We start from the raw sequence: 20,256 nt of genomic DNA, 5'->3' as shown, positions 1-20,256 counted from the left end.
AGAAAGTAGGAGCCAGGAGCGCAGCGGAGAAAAGCACACCTCCATGTTCAGTTGCCTACCTGAAAAGCCAGACCTGCATAGCAGACCACGTGGGAGATCTGTGCGGCCCCCAGTTTGAGAACCTCTGTGCTTAGCAGCCTCCAGAGGGCTCATCGAGGCACTTGATGCTGCCTCCTTATGAGCAGCAACCCCAACTGTTCCAACTCTCGCTGACCTTCCTGCACAGCATGCCCACTGGGGGCTAATCTTGCTAATCTCTTCACCCAACTCACCTTTCCCAGTGCTGAACCCTTTAGAATCTATCAAAGATTAGCTTTCATCACCCCTTCTCAGCATCTCCCTCTAGAATGCCTGCTCGTTTGTGAACAAGGCCCTTGTGAGCTCATTGCGGATAATTGCATCAACATCATGGCCTTGACAGAAATCTGGCTGAGGGATCACCACCCCTTCCCCATCGACACATTTGACCTCAAAATGTCGTGCTGCTTAGCTTCATTGGAAATATAGGCCTTGTCCTCAGCAGAGATTCACTAATAATGTAGATTAGTTGTGAACCTTTTCATCCAAATACCTAATTATTTAAGACACATATTTTGCTTTTCTGATTAGTGGATGAACTCTTCACCTAAGGTAGTACTTCTAACCAATACAGACTGATAGCTGCTTAGGCCAGATTCTACATTAACAGTCTACCCTATTGGATTCTGCTTTTCCAAATTAGTTGAACAACATGCATAGAATAACATCCCTTGTGTGTGTTGTGTTAGCTTTACTGAAACTGGGAAAGCAATTGAGATGCTAGGGCCAAAGAAAGGAGCCGCCTGATTAATATGCAATGATTCTGGAAAATGTGGACGTGTGCAATCCATGGCCAAATAGCCTGCCGACCTGCCTTAACACACACATGAAGAATGGCAACGCAGGCAGTTGCTAGAAGCAGTGTAGAGTTGAACCATGTGGCTGATTGCCAGCATCAAAGAGCTGAGTTAGGGGGAAGGACGGGAGAAACTTGGGCTTTCCAACCTGGAAAGGAAGCACCTGCGAGCTGATCTTAGGGGTATAGCAAACCATGAAGGGAACGAAGAAGGTAAACCTGAAATATTGCTATAAATTAAATGACATGTTTAGGACCAGGGGACACTGGTTCAAAATAGGAATAAGGTAAATTTAAGACTGATCATTTGGAAGATTTTTTTAACTAAGTGATCAACACACAGAACAGACTTCCAGATAAAGTAGTGCAGCCAAAGACCCTTGGAATCATTTAAAAACAATTAGATGTCGCAATGGCAGGTTGGGGGGTGGGGGGTTGTGGTGGCTTTAGGGTCGTTTGCAGTGGATGAATTAAGATGGGTCTTCGTCATCTGTAGTTATCTTGTAATGTTCTGGAAAGGAAATCATATCCCTTTTAAGAAGAAAAGTGAAAAGACCATCTTAAAGAGAAACCATGGCTGTGATCATCGTGGAGAAAGGATCTCCGACACCCAATGACCAGCAAGCTTTTCGAGAATTCTGTCAATGCATCTATGTTGACACTATCTCGTTAAGGTGTCTAAAACTAAACTGTGGATCACTCAACAAAAATAGTAGGCAGTCAAAAAATACCATAAGGGGTTGTCCAATGAAGAAAAGTACATTAGCAGTAGTCCCCCTTAAGAACTGGATGAATTAAAACTCAAGTTCACATGCTTGAGACACATTTCATATTGCTTTCCAAAATTATGCCTTATCAAGTTTCGCTGGTGTTTCATTACTGTGAAGACTGCCAAGCAGTCACTAAACGACGGTACAACCAACAGAAACAGGTTGGAGCTGGATTGCACCAGTCACTGACAGCCAGAGCCAAGGTTTCTCTGTAACCCTTTCGGGCCAATGCAGCATTTCAGATATTTGCAATATATACAGTGTTTGAGCAATGCTGTGTATGCAGTGAGTTTGTCCTCCAGGTAACTATGACATGAAGCAGAATGTCACAGCCTCATGCTACTGATTCCCCACGCAACAACAATAAGTTTGCATTTATGTAGCGCCTTTAATGTGGTAAAATGTCCCAAGGCGCTTCAACAGGAGCGTTATCAATCTAAATTTTACTGTATAAGGAGGTATTAGAACAGGTGACCAAAAGCCTGGTTAGGGAGGGAGGTTTTTATGAGCGTCTTAAAAGAAGCGAGAGAGGTATGGCAGTGGAGAGGTTTAAGGAGGGAAATTCAGAGCTTAGGGCCCAGGCAGCTGAAGGCACATCCACCAATGGAAAGGATGAAAATGGGGGACGCGCAAGAGGCCAGAATCGGAGGAGCACAGAAATCTTGGAAGCTTGTAGAAAACAAGGATGAAAATGTTTTAATTGAGGCTTTGCCGGACCAGAAGCCAATGTATGTCCGTGAGGACAGAGGTGATGGGTGAATGGAACTTGGTGCAACTTTAGATACAGGCAGCAGAGTTTTGGATAATTTCATGTTTATGGAGGGTACAGGCTGGGAGGCCTGGAATAGTTGAGTCTGTAGATAACAAAGGCGTGGAGGATGGTTTCAGCAGTGGATGAGCTGAGGCAGGGAGGGAGATGGTGATGTTATGGAGGTGGAAGTAGGCAGTCTTGGTGATGAAGAGGACATAGGGTTTGAAGCTCAACTCAAGGTAAAATAGAACGCCAAAGTTATGAATCATCTGCTTCAGGCCATGGCCAGGGAGAGGGGTGGAGCCATGCAGCCAGTTTCTGGTATGAACAGGGTGAGGCACCAAACTCTAGATTATTCAATTCACCTGCAGGGAGGGAAAGAAGGTTGAGTCACGGCCACATACTTCCTTATGGTGAAAACCAGAGTGGCATTTACAGAAAGCTGTTACCTACCACATCAGTGAGGGGTTTTGCTGAAAGAGTTGAGGAGAGAGGAAAAGGGAAGAAGGATAAAATAGATTAAATGCCGTGAAAGTAACACAAAATCTAGCAGAAGCTCTATTCTCTGCCGTCTTATCCACAACCTTGATTAACCACTCTGATTTTTTCAAGACACCGCCTTGCATGTACTGTTACCTCTTTGTACAGTTTTTCTATTTGTAATTTGTCTCATTTTTGTCGTAAATCGAACTACATAATGTTTTTTTTGTATTTTTGTATTGTACTTGTTTTCACTACCATGCTTAGGGCATTGCTATACCATATGGTATGGCATCAAAAGTTGAAAAACATTCACAGTTATCCACCAATCTCCATTATCTCTTGGAAGGGGCCCCTCTTCCATTATGGTATATAATGGGGAGTCTGCCGTACCCCAAAAGACTACAATTCTCTGTTATTCCAAGAGAATTGCATTTAGAGCGGAAAATTGAAAGTTGAATAGTAAATAAACCTTGTGACCTTTAAACCACCTGAGCTTCTAGCCACTAAACTTCCCTGAGCTGCTTGTTGCCAGCTGCAGGTTCACAGAGGCCTGTGTCTGATCTGAGCCAGAAGGGACATTTGCCCTTCCTGTCTTTTAATGTGTCTCTGTCGCTCTGCAGTCCACAGGTGGTGACCTGGTCTAGCCTGCTTTGGGTGAGGATATTGAGGGAGTGGCTGAGTCTGTTTTACTTTTCTGTGAGGTGTTTCCTGAAAAGATGGATTTTTTCCCTTGGAACATAGGAACAAGCATGGGCCCATTCTTTACTATTTTTTGTATCGCTTTGCTGTTCTTTATATCTCTCCCATTCCGTGGGATCTCTACTGTTTTTTGCATTCTCCTGTGCTCATTCTGTGATTATACCTAGTGGCGTACGTATGAGAGGGACCTTCTGCCAGGCTCAGTGCTGCTGTAGAACTAGTCCTGATTAGCAGCATTTCCCTGTTGAGGTAAACGAACCTGGTCTCAGTGCACAGAGAAGATCAGGAATACAAGGGTGTGATTCCATTACACAGTGCAAGAAGCACAAATATGTCCTGTAATTCTGCATACATTTCTTTTTTTACCAATTATTTTAGCTTTTCTCCAAACCAATCTCTTTCACATGAACTCAAAAGGTGAGATGAGAGTGACTGCCCTTGATATCAAGGCAGCATTTGACCGAGTATGGCATCAAGGAGCCCTAGCAAAATTGGAGTCAATGGGAATCAGGGGAAAACTCTCTCCTGGTTGGAGTCATGCCTAATGCAAAGGAAGATGGTTGTAGTTGTTGGAGGTCAATCATCTCAGCTCCAGGGCATCACTGCGCAGTTCCGCAGGGCAGTGTCCTAGGCCCAACCATCTTCAGCTGCTTCATCAATGACCTTCCTTCAATCATAAGGTCAGAAGTGGGGATGTTCGCTGATGATTGCACAATGTTCAGCACCATTCGCGACTCCTCAGATACTGAAGCAGTGCGTGTAGAAATGCAGCAAGACCTGCACAATATCTATGAACGAATAACAAAAATGGTGATTTATCATGAGTGCCATCATTGGCCCTGCAGTGCCCCGCCCAAAGAGGTAACTTCAAACAATGAAAACATTGGTGAGCTCCACCCTGAAAGTCAGCAATGCTAAGCTCAACACTGCCCTCACTTGATATTGAATTATAAGCAGGAGACATTACATAGCGATCAGAAGCAGGAACCCATTTTTCTCCTCCCAAGTCCTGCAATCCACTTGGAGTATCCCCACTGCTGCGCTTGCTGATCCCAGCAGTGAATAAAGTCTATATATTTTATACTGAATACGATATTATTAAATTAAAATTATAGGATTTTAAACATCTATGACATTTTTTTGACTCTCCCTCACACACTCTGATACCAAAAATGGATCCTTACCTCAAGCAATGTCTATTGCAAATAAGCAAGGCAGACTCAATATAAATCAGCAACTTCACCAGCTACTGTTAAGAAGCAAGGTCATTAAATGTTGGCTTAAGCTCTCCAAATGGTTTATTGAGTAAATGCTCCATATTGCATCGTCCCAGCAATAACTGTGCACAGTTCTGGTCGCCGTATTATAAAAAGGATATAGAGGCACTGGAGAGGATGCAAAAAAGATTTACAAGGATGATATTAGAAATGCAAAGGTATACCTATCAGAATTGGATGAACAGGCTATGTCTCTTTTCTCTTGAAAAAAGAAGGTAGAGCGGTGACCTAATGGAGGAATTTAAAATTATGAAAGGTTTTGATAGGGTAGACAAAGAGAGAATGTTCCTACCTGTGGGAAAGAGCAAAAATAGAGACCATCAATATAAAATAGTACCCAAGAAATCAAATAAGGAATTCAGGAGACAGTTCCTTACCCAGAGAGTGGTGAGAATGTGGAACTTGCTACTACAGGGAGTAGTTGAGGTAAATAATATAGATGCATTTAAGGGTAAGCTAGACAAGCATATGAGGGAGAAAGGAATACAGAGTTATGACGATAGAGTTAGATCAGGAAGGATGGGAGGAAGCTTGAGAGGAGCAGTTGGACCGAATGGCCTGTTTCTGTGGTATATATTCTATATAACACAGACAAGGTGCCAGGTTTGATCTGTAGAATTGGGATGGCAATAGGGGCATTACTGCTGGGCGATGGAGAAGAACAAATCAGCCTGGGCTCCTGCTCCTGATCGCTATCTAGTGACTCTTGCTGGAGCATACGAGTGTGTGGCTGTTACATGAGGACAGGATGCTAATCAACCCAACCCATGTTGAATGTTCTGCCGACACTCACTACCTATGATCACACATGACGAATGACCAATATTACAAGGCAGCAGAGAGGTGCCAATACCCAGGGAACTGTTCCCTCAGCACCTTCAGTGAAATAGAGCAAAATATTGGGGGTTGGCGGAGGGGAGGAAACTGGAAAACAACAAAAACAAACATTAAAGGACAGAAAATCTTGACAACTTCACTGCCCCCAAACTGTTAAATAAGCTCCCTAAGCCTTGCAATGTAATCGAATTTGCAGACCCCAACCTAGACTGTGCTCAAGGACAGAATAAAGAATCTTTGTGTCTCTATGAGACCTTCAGATTTCTCAGAATCAGCAAACAAGGGAAATATCAACTTCTCACAGATAAACCACAAGAAAGTATGTTCCTGAGGAACTAGACAAGATAACGTAAGCATTTGCGAGACATTTCTGATAATATTTTCAGAAGAAATCATCGGTTGTGCATCAGCAATAGAATGCAACTTAAGTTTGTTATTGGGAGGAGGTCAGAGTTATATTAAAGGGGTGCTGTCTATCTGTATCTATATTAGATTTACACTTTGACGAAGAGCGTGTCCTGCCAATATTTATCCCTCAACCAACATCTGTAAAACATATTATCTGGTCATTATCTCATTGCTGTTTGTGGGATCTTGCTGTGTGCAAATTGGCTGCTGCATTTCCTACATTACAACAGTGACTACACTTCAAAAGTACTTCATTGGCTAAAAAGCACTTTGGGATGCCCTGAGGTCATGAAAGGTGCTACATAAATGCAAGTCCAACTTTTCTCTATAAAATGCAAATATAATTTCCTAAGAATCCAATAAAAAATGTCAAAACGGGATGCCGTTATTGTTATAATAAAAGCAAAATACTGCAGATGCTGGAAATCTGAAATAAAAACAGGAAGTGCAGGAAACATGCAGCAGGTCAGGCAGCATCTGTGGAGAGAGAAGCAGAGTTAACGTTTCAGGTCTGTGACCTTTAATCAGAACAACATCCTGATGAAGGATCACTGACCTGAAACGTTAACTCTGCTTCTCTCTCCACGGATGCTGCCAGACCTGCTGAGTATTTCCAGCACTTTCTGTTTTTATTGCTGTTATAGTTAGCTGCCCGAAGAGGGAATGAATTTGAGATTATTGGGCAGGAGTCATTCAGCAGGGTTTGTCTTCATGACAGCCAGTACTTGGTAGACATTAACTTGACTTAATGGCAGCATTTTTGCCTCCGTGTTAGAAGATTGTGGATTCAAGCCCCACTCCCAGATTCAAGCATGTGACTTTGTCTGACATTCAGATTAGTATCGGGGCAATGCTGCATTGGCAGCAAAGGTCCTCTTTTTCAGCTGAGATGTTTATCCAAGGCTGGTTTGCCTATTAAAATTCCCACAGCAGTGATTCAATGCATAACAAGGAGGTGTCCAGCGGTTTCAGCCAACATTAATCCCTCATTCAACATTCCCTTAACTGGGAGGCCCTAAGCTCTGGAACTTTCTCCTTCAACCCCATCTCTTTGATCAAGCTTTTGGTCATCTGATCTTCTTATGTGGCTTGGTGTCAAATTTTGTTTGCTAGTTGGCCCTGGGACATTTTAATATGTTAAAGGTGCTTTATAAATGCAAGTTGATATCAACCAAGGCTTTGCTGGTGACACTCTGGGCTCTGAATCAGAAAGTTCTCGGTTCAAGTCTCACTCCAAAATTTAAGAACAAAAATCAAGGCTGACATTCCAGTGCAGTACTGAGGGAGTGCTGTATTGTCAGGTAACATCTTTCAGATGAGATGTTAAACCAAAGCCTTATCTGCCTTCTCAGGTGGAAGTAACAGATCCCACAGCACTACTTTGAAGAAGAGCAGGGAGTTATCCCTGATGTCCTGGCCATTATTTATCCCTCAACTAACATCATGCAAAAAACAGATTATCTGGTCATTATCTCATTGCTGTTTGTGGGAGCTTGCTGTGCACAAATTGACTGCCACGTTTCCTACGTTACAATAGTGACTGCATTTCCAAAAAGTACTTCATTGACCTAAAGTGCTTTGGGGCGTCCTGTGGTCGTGAAAGATGCTATATAAATGCAAGCCTTTCTTTCTTTGTTATTATGTCATCAATTAAGTCAGCAAATTGGCTGCTGACAAATGATGTCACTGCACTCAAAAATAGTTTATTTGCAATGAAACATTATCTTGAGGATGTGAAGGTGTTACACAAATGCAAATCCCTCTTTTTCCAAAAAGTATTTCATTGAGTGAAGCATTTTTAATTGCACTATATAATTGCAACTATTTATATTCTTTCAGGAACAGTTCAGAAGTTAGCCATTAAGTATTAGCGATGGATTCCTTACAGGGACAGTTCAGGGGCTCGGCAGTAACGACTGACAGCTGCTGCCAACCGTGTTGTTATCTATGAAAGAAGCCTCGGCCTCAGAACCCAAAATTGAGCATTTTGGATCTCTTCAGTTGACACTCAGGCGGAATAAAAGAATTAGGTCTCATTTTCCAGTTTGCGCTACTGCCATGTTCATTACTTGTGAACAGCAATAACGACTTGCATTTGTATATCGCCTTTAATGCAGTAAAATGCCCCAAATCGTTTCACAAGAGTGGTTATCGGACAAAATTTGACACCCAGGCCGCATAAGTGGATACTAGGACAGGTGAAAGAGGGAGGTTTTAAGGCGTGTCTTAAAGGAGGAGAGGGAGGCGGAGAGGTTCAGGGAAGGAACTCCATAGCTTGGGGCGTTGGCAGCTGAAGGCACGACTGCCAGTGGTGGAGCGATTCAAATCGGGGATGCTCAAGAGGCCTGAATTGGAGAAGCGCAGAGATCATGGAGGGTCGTAGGATGCAGGTTAGAGTGATAGGGAGGAGGGATTAGAGAATTTTGGCATCAGGGGTGTTGCCAGACCAGCAGCTAATGTAGGTCAGAGTGGGAATCCCATCCTGGCCCCAGCAGTTTAGTCCTCCTGCTACAGTGGCAGTTGGGAGTAAGCAGCTGTGGGCAGTGGCTGGAAGCCAACATTAAATTAGACATTTTTGTCAAATTGTTTATTATTTTCCAAGCCCTGGAAGCCTTATATGGGACACCCAATCTCTGGCAGTCAAACCACAGTGTTGCAGTTCCTTTGGGCATCTCAGAAAGATGGGGTTGGGCTTTGTTTTGTGCTGCTGGGTTGTAAGTGGGTCTGTATCCAATGAATGAAAGTGTTGTGGTTATTATGCTTTCACATTCCCGAGCTGTTGAGGAGGGGTGGGGATGGAGTCTGTGCTCCTGGCTGTGGGGGCGATGAGATCAGGATTGGGGGTGGGGCTGGTGGTAGGGGACTAACTGTGCCCAGTCCCTGAAAGTGCAACTGATGCGACTGAATTCCACAGCAATGTAATAAGAGGCAGCCCATGCACCAGCCTTTGAAATTGGATCTTTGCATTGGCTTTGGAATGACACATGTTTAACAGGATCTCAATCTCTTTGTACCGGGTTGAGAAACTGAAGTAAATAAACATTTGTGTGGTTGCAACCAGAGGACATCGATCGAAGGGAATTGGCAAAAAGAGCCAAAGATGAGATGAGGAGCTTTTTGTTTTTTACGCAGCTAGTTGTTATGATCTGGAATGCGCTGCTTGAAAGGGTGGTGGAAGCAGATTCAATCGTAACTTTCAAAAGAGTGGGACTAATTGGATAAGCTTCCAAAGAGCTGGCACAGGCACAATGGGCTGAATGGCCTGTTCCACTGTACGATCTAATGAAAAGGTGGAGGAAAAGAAAAGATATCCAGACTGGGAAAATCATTTTGGGTTTTGTTGCCTCTATCTGTCTGTGTAACCCTCCATCTCCATGTTAGGCAATGTGTTTACAATCACCAGTTTTTCCAGGCTTCTCTGGCATGTTATTTTCTGCGGTCAAGTCATTGTTTCATTGGAGCAACATTGATCTTGCATTATATCACGACACTCATGCTCTATTGGAGAGCTCCATCCACGTATGTATCCTGGCGTCACTGGCACATGTGGATGGAACATTTTTCATTAGTGTCTGTACAGACTAGACACAGCCCATTGGTTCTGGTGCGTTGTTAAATCTGGACAGTGGGTGGGATGCAGATAGAGTATAATAATGTTAGTTAGCGGATGTCAGGGATGGCTCTGAAATTTGATGTGGGTGGGGGAAGAATTGGACACACCCCATGCCAAAGAAATTAGGGCGGGGGGGGGGGGTGGGGGGGGAATGTATGAGGAGCTTGCCCTGCTCACTTGCCCCCTCCTCCAGTAATAGTGACAGACACAGGAGAATGTGGGGGTGTTGGAGAGGGAATCTGCTTCCCTTGATTTCTGATTCCGTCAACTTTTCTGCGATCCTCCAATTCTGGCCTTTTGCGGTCCCCAAATTCCTTTGCTGCATCATTAGCAGCCGCACCTTCAGCTGCCTAGGCCCTAAGTTCTATAATCCCCTCCAAAAACCTCTTTGTGCCTCTCTCCTCCTTTGTCACTCCTTAAAACCTGCCTCTTTGACCAAAGCTTTGGTCATCTGCCCCAATATCCCCTTATATGCCTCAGTGTCAAATTTTGTGTGAGACACTTTGGGATGTTCTACTATTTTAAAGGTGCCATAAAAATGCATGTTGATATTGTTGTCCGAAACTGTCAGCTTTGTTATATCAAAAAATGACACAGCACATGATGCAAATCTTCAGCACACTGAAACGTTTACTGTTGAGCTATCACGTGAGACACAGAAGTAAAATCGGCAATAGAAGCATTTCTATGAGTCTCTTGTTTCTGACACAACCTTTGGACTTTGAACCCTGTTGCCATGAAGAGTCAGCTTTTGAGGCTACTGGCATTTGTGATGTGAATATAATCAATAATATTACACAAGTCAATTATCTCCGGACACTTCTGCACATGATGAAATTGAGCAGTGATTTTGCCCCATTCTGCCAAAAACAGTGTTCGCTACATGCAGAGGGTCAGGGTCAGCCTGCTATTTTTCAGATGGGACCCCTCATCAGAAATGTGAAAGGATCTCATCCCAACACATCTTTCTCCCTCAGAAGCAGTCCGTGCCAATATGCAGCAAGACTTGGACAACATTCAGGCTTGGGCTGATAAGTGGCAAGTAACATTTGCACCACACAAGTGCCAGGCAATGACCATCTCCAACAAGAATCTAACCATCTCCCCTTGACATTCAAGGGCATTACCATCGCTGAATACCCCACTATCAACATCCTGGAGGTTACCATTGACCAGAAACTGAACTGGACCAGCCATATAAATACAGTGGCTACAAGAGCAGGTCAGAGACTGGGAATTCTGCAGCAAGTAACTCACCTCCTGACTCCCTAAAGCCTGTCCACCATCTACAACGCACAATTCAGGAGTGTGATGGAATACTCTCCACTTGCCTGGATGGGTGCAGCTCCAACAACACCCAAGAAGCTTGACCCCATCCAGGACAAAGCAGCTTGATTGACACTCCATCCACAAACACTCACTCCCTCCACCACCGATGCACAGTGGCAGCAATGTATACCATCCACAAGATGCAATGCAGCAACTCACCAAGGCTTCTTCAACAGTACCTTCCAAACCTTTGAACTCTACTGCCTAGAAGAACAAGGGAAGCAGATGCATGGGAACACCACCACCTGCAAGTTCCTCTCCAAGACACACACCATCCTGACTTGGAACTGTATCACCATTCCTTCACTGTCGCTGGGTCAAAATCCTGGAACTTCCTTCCTAACAGCACTGTGGGTATACCAACCTCACATGGACTGCAGCGGTACAGGAAAGCGGCTCACCACCACCTTCTCAAGGGCAATTAGGGATGGGCAATAAATGCTGGCCTAGCCTGCAACACCCACATTTCACGAGTGAATTTAAAAAAAAGCTGAGGCTGAGCCACCTCGCATTTCCAGAACTTTCAGCCTTTATTTCAGATTTGCAGTTTTTGTGATTTATTTTTGATTTATGTTATTACGGCAGATGTAAGAAGGAACTAACATTTATTTAGTGCCTTGAATGAACTCAGAACATCCCACAGCCAATCAATCACTTTTGAAGTATAGTCATTGTTGTAATGTATGAAATGCAGCAGCAAATTTGCAGACTGCAAGCTCCCACAAACAGCAATGAGATAATTATCAGATTATGTGTTTTCTTAGTGATTAAGGGTTAAATATTGGCTAGGTTTCTGGGAAGAACTGCCCTGCTCTTCTTTGTAAAGCACTGCGGAATCTTTTATGTCCACCTGAGAGGACAGAGTGAGCCCAAATTTAATGTCTTATCTGAAAAATGGCTCAGTACTGCACTGAAGTGCCAACCTAGATGAGATTGTTAGCTTTAATAACTGACTCATGCTAGAGTATGGTTCATATAGCACTGACACCTTTCCAGTGATAATCATTTCTCATGTAGGATCCATAACGTAGTTGGCTATTTGACCAGGAAGGTATTGCTGGCAATCCTGATGCTGCCCACACTTGATGCTCACATGTTTAGATGAATATTTGCTGCAGGAGTCACTAGATCATGCTCAAAAGCAGGAAGCCTGCCTGATTTATGATGGATAACATCAACTCGACTGAGATAAACTCAGCACAGATCACAAATCCAACTTGGGACTTTCTTGGTCTGTGTGGATCAGTACCAGACAAAGAGGCGCCGTTAACCCAGTGAGTCTCTCAGGAGGGCATGCAGCAGTGAACCATTATGAACTTTTTTCAAGGCTACAGTAACAGTGAGGAGACCCATTACCTTCGTGAGCGAGACAATGAGGCAAAAAGATATTGCCACAAAGCCACAATTTACAGAACTTATCAGGGGAGTTCCTGGTATCATTGACTTACAATCACATGATACACTTATCTCTGCAGTTATTTACACAGTATCAAATGTACACAGCAACATTATCAAACATGAAGGAAAAAGCTTGTTTATCCTGTGATTTTGTAATTGCTGTAAATATTAAAGAAGTTCTTTCACCCTATCCCACACCCTCCTTTCACAAGTGACTTTGTCAGGATACCTCCCTCCTTCATGGAAGGTCTCGGATCTCTTCCCTTCTCTTTTTTTTATGCATTCTTGGGATGTGAGTGTCGCTGGGAAGGCTGGCATTTATTTCCCATTCCTAAATTGCCCTCGCAAAGGTGGTGATGAGTCACCTTCTTGAACTACTGCACTCTATGCCGTGTAGGACAGGTAAACCCACAGTGCATTATTTCTCTAATGGTTTGATGCAACTGAGTGGCTTGCTAGGCAATTTTCGGGGAAGTTAAAAGTCAACCACATTGCTGTGTGTCTGGAGTCACATGTAGGCCAGACCAGGTGAGAATGGCAGATTTCCTTCGCTGAAGGTCATTAGTGAACCAGATAGGTTTTTTACAATAATCTGGTAACTTCATAATCATTATTCATAAAGGCGAGCATTTTGTTTCATATTTATTAATAAATTGAATTTAAATTCCCTTCGCTGCTCTAGTGGTATTTGAGCTCATGTTTCTGGATTACTAGTCCAGTAACATTACCACGATGCTACCATCCCCCTCTGCTTGTCCCTCGCCTTCCTGTCTACGCTCCCTTCCCCCCTCTCTCTCTCTCTCTCTCTCTTCTTCCTTCTTTCTTACTCTGTCCCTTCCTCTCTCTGCGTTTCTGTCTCTTTCTCACAACTTTTAATTCTGGTTCTTTTCAACACACTGAGCCTTCGGGGGAATTCTGAACTAGTGGCTGTGCGATCTTTTACATTCACTTGGGAGAGCAGACAGTGTCTCGGTTTAACGTCTCATTCAAGAAAAGGATACATAAACTCAGATCTATCAGTACACGTGGGAATTGCATTTTCCCTCAGTGCTGCTTATATCATTTTCCCTTCTGTCCAATGTTTTATCTTTTAAAAACTCATCGATTCTCGGGAGTCTTTTGTTTGAAACGTGGATTCGAAGTTGAGAATTTCAATGCCTCAGTGTGTTAAATGTGCCATCTGTCGTGGTGTTGAATTGTGTAAGTGAGGAAAGTCCCCAAGTTTAACAGTTGGCCTGTGTTGTGTTATCTGATCTCAGCTGAGATATCAGTTAGCGATATTAAAGTTAAACTTAGCACTCTTGGGTTAAGGAGGTGGAAAAATCACTCAGGATTCCTGCTGATGACAGACAGGATGGGCCTGGGATCTGAAACTCCCCATGTGCAAACCTCTTGGCTGAGCCAGGAATAATGAGCATCCACGAGGAGCTGAGCCCCAACAAGGAATCAATACTTACAGGAGGGGAGGAAATTGTTTTTAAAAATCCTGTATTATTAGGTAGATTTGGAGCCTGAGCTAGAAATGAGAAAAAGACTTCAGTCAGCTAATGATAGTGTAGGAAGATTATGCGTGGGTGTAAATATTTAATAATGGACTGTGGCTAAATGAATTCAAGGAGAATGAAGTTTAGTATTTGGGATGAAACTTAGAGTGAGTCATCAAGTGAAGGCAATGTGATAATACAGTGTTAAGAAAAGGGCTGACATTGTCACATCAAATTACATGGAATTTTACAGCACTGGAACAGGCCATTCAGCCCAACAGGTCTGTACTGGTGTTTATGCTCCACACCAGCCTCCTCCCACCTTACTTTACCTCACCCAATCAGCATATCCTGCAGTTCCTTACTCCCTCAGTAGTGTCAGTTGTGTCTTTTACCTCCCAAGCCAGAATGCTATGGGTTCAAGTCTCACTCTAGGACTTAAACCCAACAATCAAGGCGGACACCCCCAGTGCTGCAGTGTTGGAGATGCTGTCTTTTGGACGAGATGTTCAGATGAAGCTCTTTCAGGTGGATGTAAAATATCCCATGGGACTATTTTGAAGACGAACAGGGGAGTTCTCCCCGGTGTCCTGGCCAATATTTATCCCTCAATCAACATCACAGAAACAGATTATCTGGTCTTTATCACATTGTTGTTTGTGGGATCTTGCTGTGCACTAATTGACTGCTGTATTTCCTACATTACAACAGTGACTACTCTTCAAAAGTGCTTCATGGCTGTAAAGTGCTTTGGGACGTCCGGTGGTCATGAAAGGCTCCATATAAAAGCAAGTCTTTCTTGTTTTCTCCCCTTAAATGCACCTATGATATTTATTTCAACTACTCCATGTTTTAGCAAGTTCCACATTCTCAACACCCCCTGGGTAAAGAAGTTTCTCCTCAATCCCTTATTGGATTTATTAACAGCTGTCTTATGCTTATGTCCTCTAGTGTGGACTTCCTCACAAGTGGAACATCTTCTCTCCAAATACCTGATCCAACTCTTTCATTATTTTTAAGATCTCTATCAGCCTTCTCTTTTCTATTGAAGAGAGCCCCAGGCTAGTTATGGCCTCACTTCTATTATCATCCTTGTAAACCTTGTTTACACTTTCTGCAGTGCTTCTATATCCTTTAGGCAATATATAATCAAGCGGAGCAGGGGGGTGAAGGGATGGGGGAAGCGGAGCAGGGGGGTGAAGGGATGGGGGAACCGGAAGGGATGGGGGAATCGGAGCAGGGGGAAAGGGATGGGGGAATCGGAGGGGGGAGGGGGATGGGGGAATCGGAGGAGGGGGGGAAGGCATGGGGGAATCGGAGGAGGGGGGGAAGGCATGGGGGAATCGGAGGAGGGGGCGGGGAAGGCATGGGGGAATCGGAGGAGGGGGCAGGGAAGGCATGGGGGAATTGGAGGAGCGGGGGGGGGGAAGGCATGGGGGAATCGGAGGAGCGGGGGGGAAGGCATGGGGGAATCGGAGGAGCGGGGGGGAGGTATGGGGGAATCGGAGGAGCGGGGGTGGAGGCATGGGGGAATCGGAGGAGTGGGGGGGGAGGCATGGGGGAATCGGAGGAGCGGGGGGGGAAGGCATGGGGGAATCGGAGGAGGGGGGGAAGGCATGGGGGAATCGGAGGAAGGGGGAAGGCATGGGGGAATCGGAGGGGGGGCAAGGCATGGGGGAATCGGAGGAGGGGGGGAAGGCATGGAGGAATCGGAGGAGGGGAGGAAGGCATGGGGGAATCGGAGGGGGGGCAAGGCATGGGGGAATCGGAGGAGGGGGGGAAGGCATGGGGGAATCGGAGGAGGGGAGGGGGATTCGGGGGGTGGGAATGGGAACAGGGGAAGGGGATTTTGGTTGTGGGAGGGGGAGGAGTGTGGGAGGGGAATTTGGGGAGGAGGAGGGCGGGGCTGGGGGGGAGGATGTGGATCGGGGTGGTGGTGGGGGCTGGAATCGGGGGGTGGAGGAGGGAGGAATTGGGCGTGGGGAATCGGGCAGTGGGGAGGAGGGAGCTCAGGGAGTGCAGTTTGCGGGGAGGAGAGGGATTGGGAGAAGGGGAGGGTTATGGAAGAGGTTTGGGGAGGGTTATGGAAGAGGTTTGGGGAGGGGAGGAGGATCGTGAAGGGGAGAGACATCAGGCAATGGAGGGGGTAGGTCAGATGGTTTCACAGGTCGGCGCAACATCGAGGGCTGAAGGGCCTGTACTGCGCTGTAATGTTCTATGTTCTATGTTCTATAATCACCACAGGCACTGTGCAGCAGTTCAAGGTGAAAGCCCACCACCATCATCTCAGGGTAACTGAGGATGAGCAATGAATGCGGCCTTGCCACGTCCCAACAGCAAATGTTAAGAATGTTTATCCTACATTGCCCTCATTGTTTGTTGTTCATATTTAAATAACATGTTATTAGGAACAGAAAAAGTGTAAAAGGTCCAACAAGGCCTGCTCTGTTTAATAGTCCAGGCCCACTTAACAGTGCTGTCACTGCAGTCGACTCTTAGTTTGCAGTTAGTTCACTAGAATTACTGGATGATTGGTAATTGTTCTTGAATGGCGAGGAATAGACTGAGTATTCCCCAATCTCGACTGTTCAGAAATCCATCTCACTGCCTCCTTAACTCACTCTTCAGCAGCCTGCCCTCCCTTCTAACATTGTCTGTTACCCTTTAAATACCACAGTCCCTTTGTGCTGTTAAATTTCTTCTTTTTTAATCTCTCTGTTTTATTCCCTTCAGCTCTTTAAAAGAGCTAGCACAGGAACAATGGGCTGAATGGCCTCCTCTGTCCTGCACAATTCCACTCATGAACAAGATGGAACTGGGTGCAATTCTGTGCTTTGTTAATTTTTTTTTGTAAACATGGATTGTGGGGGCAATGTTGCGAGCATGCACTGGTGATGGGGGTCTCATGGTTTTCTGATATGCTTGGTTCCAGGTGAAAGTCATTTGGAATATTACTCATCATGCACCTCCTGTGATGTTAAGGACGGGAGTTAAATGGCCATGAATAAATTTTCATCTGCCTGCAATCCAATGTAATTCAGTCATTCCAAGTGGCAAAGATATCTGATCTAAAAGTATTCTTGTGCGATTGGCAATTTGATAGTAAGCTTCTGTTCAACATTAATCATGCATCTTCTGACAAGGCTTGCATGTTAGCTCTGCATGGCTCACAAATGTTGTGAGCAGCTGAGAGAGCTCTGCAATAGCTATATATTCCTTCAGTGTATTTCCTCCCCAAACCCACTCTCCTAGAATAAAAATAGAGTTAACGTTTCAGGTCAATGACCTATCGTCATTGAAGGTGTTCCTCCATGGCTGGGGTATGCTTCCATGGGCACCAACTGTCCTCTGTGGCTTTACCAATTGACCACTATTTTAAGCCTCTGCCATTGAACTTGAGTGAGCTGTTAGACTGCAGGAAGCCCAATTCTGCCTTCACTCAACATCCACGCACCTGCATTTGCTGCAAGGAGTGTGATCAGGAGCTGGAGTAGAAACATGGGAACAGGAGGAGACCATTCAGCCCCTCGATCCTATTCTGCCATTCAATTAGATCATGGCAGATTTGTATCTTAACTCCACCCTTCGTTCTGTAACCCTTAATACCTTTGCCTAAAACAAATCTATAAATGTCAGTTTTGAAATTTTCAATTGACCTAGATTCAATCCAGCCCAGTTTCACCCTCCTTAATTCAAGGATGCTAAGGTTAACTTTAGAGTCCCTACCTTCACTCAGATTAAGATCAGCATCGAATGTAGTGTATGGGGCCTTGGATAGTGAGGAGAGAGGAGGTAAAAGTGCAGGTATTACATCTCCTGCAATTGATTGGGAAGGTGCAGGGGGAAGGGGACGAAGTGGTGGGGGTAATGGAGGAGTGGACCAGGGTGTCGCGGAGGGAACAATCCCTTCGGAATGCTGACAGGGGAGAGGAGGGGAAGATGCATTTGGTAGTGGCATCATGCTGGAGGTGTCAGAAATGGCAGAGGATGATCCTTTGGATGTGGAGGCTGGTGGGGTGGAAAGTGAGGATAAGGGGAATGTCGATGGTCGGCACAGACTCGGTGGGCCGAAGGGCCTGTTTCAGTGCTGTATCTCTAAACTAAACTAAACTAAATGTACCGGAAAGAGAGTTGGGGGAGGGGGCCTAAATAGGACTAGAACAAGGAATGTTCAACACATCCCACAAAAAGACAGGCATAACTGGTACCCATGCGGGTACCCATAGCAACACCTTTTACTTGAAGGAAGTGAGTGGAGTTGAAGGAGAAGTTGTTCAATGTGAGAACAAGTTCAGCCAGGCGGAGGAGGGTGGTGGTGGATGGGGACTGTTTGGGCCTCTGTTCAAGGAAGATGTGGAGAGCCCTCAGACTGTCCTGGTGGGGGATGGAGGTGTAGAGAGATTGGACGTCCATAGTGAAGAGGAGGCGGTTGGGGTGAGGAATCTGGAAATTGTCAAAATGACGTAGGGCATCAGAAGAGTCACAGATGTAGGTGGGAAGAGACTGCACCGGGGAGAAAAGATAGAGTCAAGATAGGAAGAAATAAGTTCAGTGAGGCAGGAGCAGGCTGAAATGATGGGTCTGCCATTACAGTCCTGTTTGTGGATTTTAGGAAGGAGGTAGAAGTGGGCTGTACCAGGTTGTGGGACTATGAGGCTGGAAGCTGTAGAGGGAAGATCTCCAGAGGAGATGAGGTCAGTGACAGTCCTGTGGACAGTCGCTTGATGTTCGGTGGTGGGGTCATGGTCCGGAGGGAGGTAGGAAGAAGTGTCTGAGAGTTGGTGCTGAGCCTCTGCAAGGTAGAGGTCAGTACGCCAGACAACAACAGCACCACCCTTGTCTGCAGGATTGATGACAATGTCAGGGTTAGACCTGAGGGAACGGAGTGCCTCAAGTTCAGAGGAAGACAGGTTAGAGTGAGTGAGGGGGCAGAGAAATTGAGATGACCAATTTCGCGCCGACATTTTTCGAATGAAGAGATCAAGAGCGTGTAAGAGGCCAGAGGGAGGGGTCCAGGTGGAGGGAGAATGCTGGAGGCGGGCGAATGGGTCCGCTGGTCAGGGGGAGGACTCCTGGTCAAAGATGTGAGCCCGGAGGCGAAGGTGATGGAAGAAGAGCTCAACATTATGCCGAGCGTGAAATTCATTGAGGTAGGGCGTAAAGGAATAAAACTGAGTTCTTTGCTGAGTACAGAACATTGAGCATCAATGGGGAAGGTTAGAGGGTATAGTGAATACACGGCAAGAGGTCAGATCAGAAGGGGTGGGGTCAGAGGGAAAGGAAGGGGAAGAAGGATCTGGAGGGGCATTAGTCCCCATCAGCTGCTGGAGCTTGCGTTCCTTAACACCTGCAAGGAAGAAAAACAGTATTTTTGTTTTTGCGCCGGATAAGACGAAGGATGAAATGAAACTGCAGAGTAGAACAGCTTTGAGATAAGGTGAGGTGGTGCTGCTGGAGAGAGAGGTTCAGTGTGTACATGTGGCGGCGCACAGCACTGAGTGTGGATCTCAGGATGCAGCGTAAATAGCAGTCCGAGGAACATTGTATTTCTTGGAGATACCTGTAATCCTGGGTGGATTCAAAACATGAAGGATGGAAGTTCAGTTGGAATCCACGTGGAATAAGTTGGAGCCAGAGACAGTCGCTGAGGAAGGAGATTTGGCTGTGAAAACGAGTTTTAGTAGACACTTTTTCAAACACCAGGAGGGAAATAGAAAGCAATGAAGGTGAACAAGGAAAAAGAGACAAACGAAAATCCCGTCGGAGAGAAGAGCAGAACTTCTTCAAGGTAGGCATTCCTGGAAGAGAAGTGGCAGTGAATTAAACACTAAAATAAAAGCAAAGTGCTGCAGATGCTGGAAATCTGAAATAAAAACAAGAAATGCTGGAAATACTCAGCAGGTCAGGCAGCATCTGTGGGGAGAGAAGCAGAGTTAATGTTTCAGGTTAGTGACCCTTCATCAGAACTGATAAAGGTCAAAATGGAGTGGTGGTCATGTGACCCCTCCTGTACTGAAAATCAACAAACCTGTCTGCAAAGATGGAACTCCTTAACCTCATCTGAAATAGCTCTGGGGAGAACCCCCTTTTGAAATTGAAAGGAACACCATTGCATATTAATGACCTCTATTAACATGAATGAACTAACAAAGGGTTCTACAGACAGAATGACTAACGGCTCAAACCAAAATGAATTGGTGTGAAATAGCACTGTGTTCACAAAATGGTCCCATTTAAACATCAATCAACAGTCATGGTTTCCACATTCTGATCCATTGTGTGGTCACAACAGGGGAGAGGATCATGTGTCTCCTAACAGAAACTCTAATGTGA

The sequence above is a fragment of the Heterodontus francisci genome, chromosome 30 (genome assembly GCF_036365525.1).
Source record: "Heterodontus francisci isolate sHetFra1 chromosome 30, sHetFra1.hap1, whole genome shotgun sequence".
In the NCBI taxonomy this organism is placed as follows: Eukaryota; Metazoa; Chordata; class Chondrichthyes; order Heterodontiformes; family Heterodontidae; genus Heterodontus; species Heterodontus francisci.
This window is presented reverse-complemented; position numbering follows the sequence as displayed.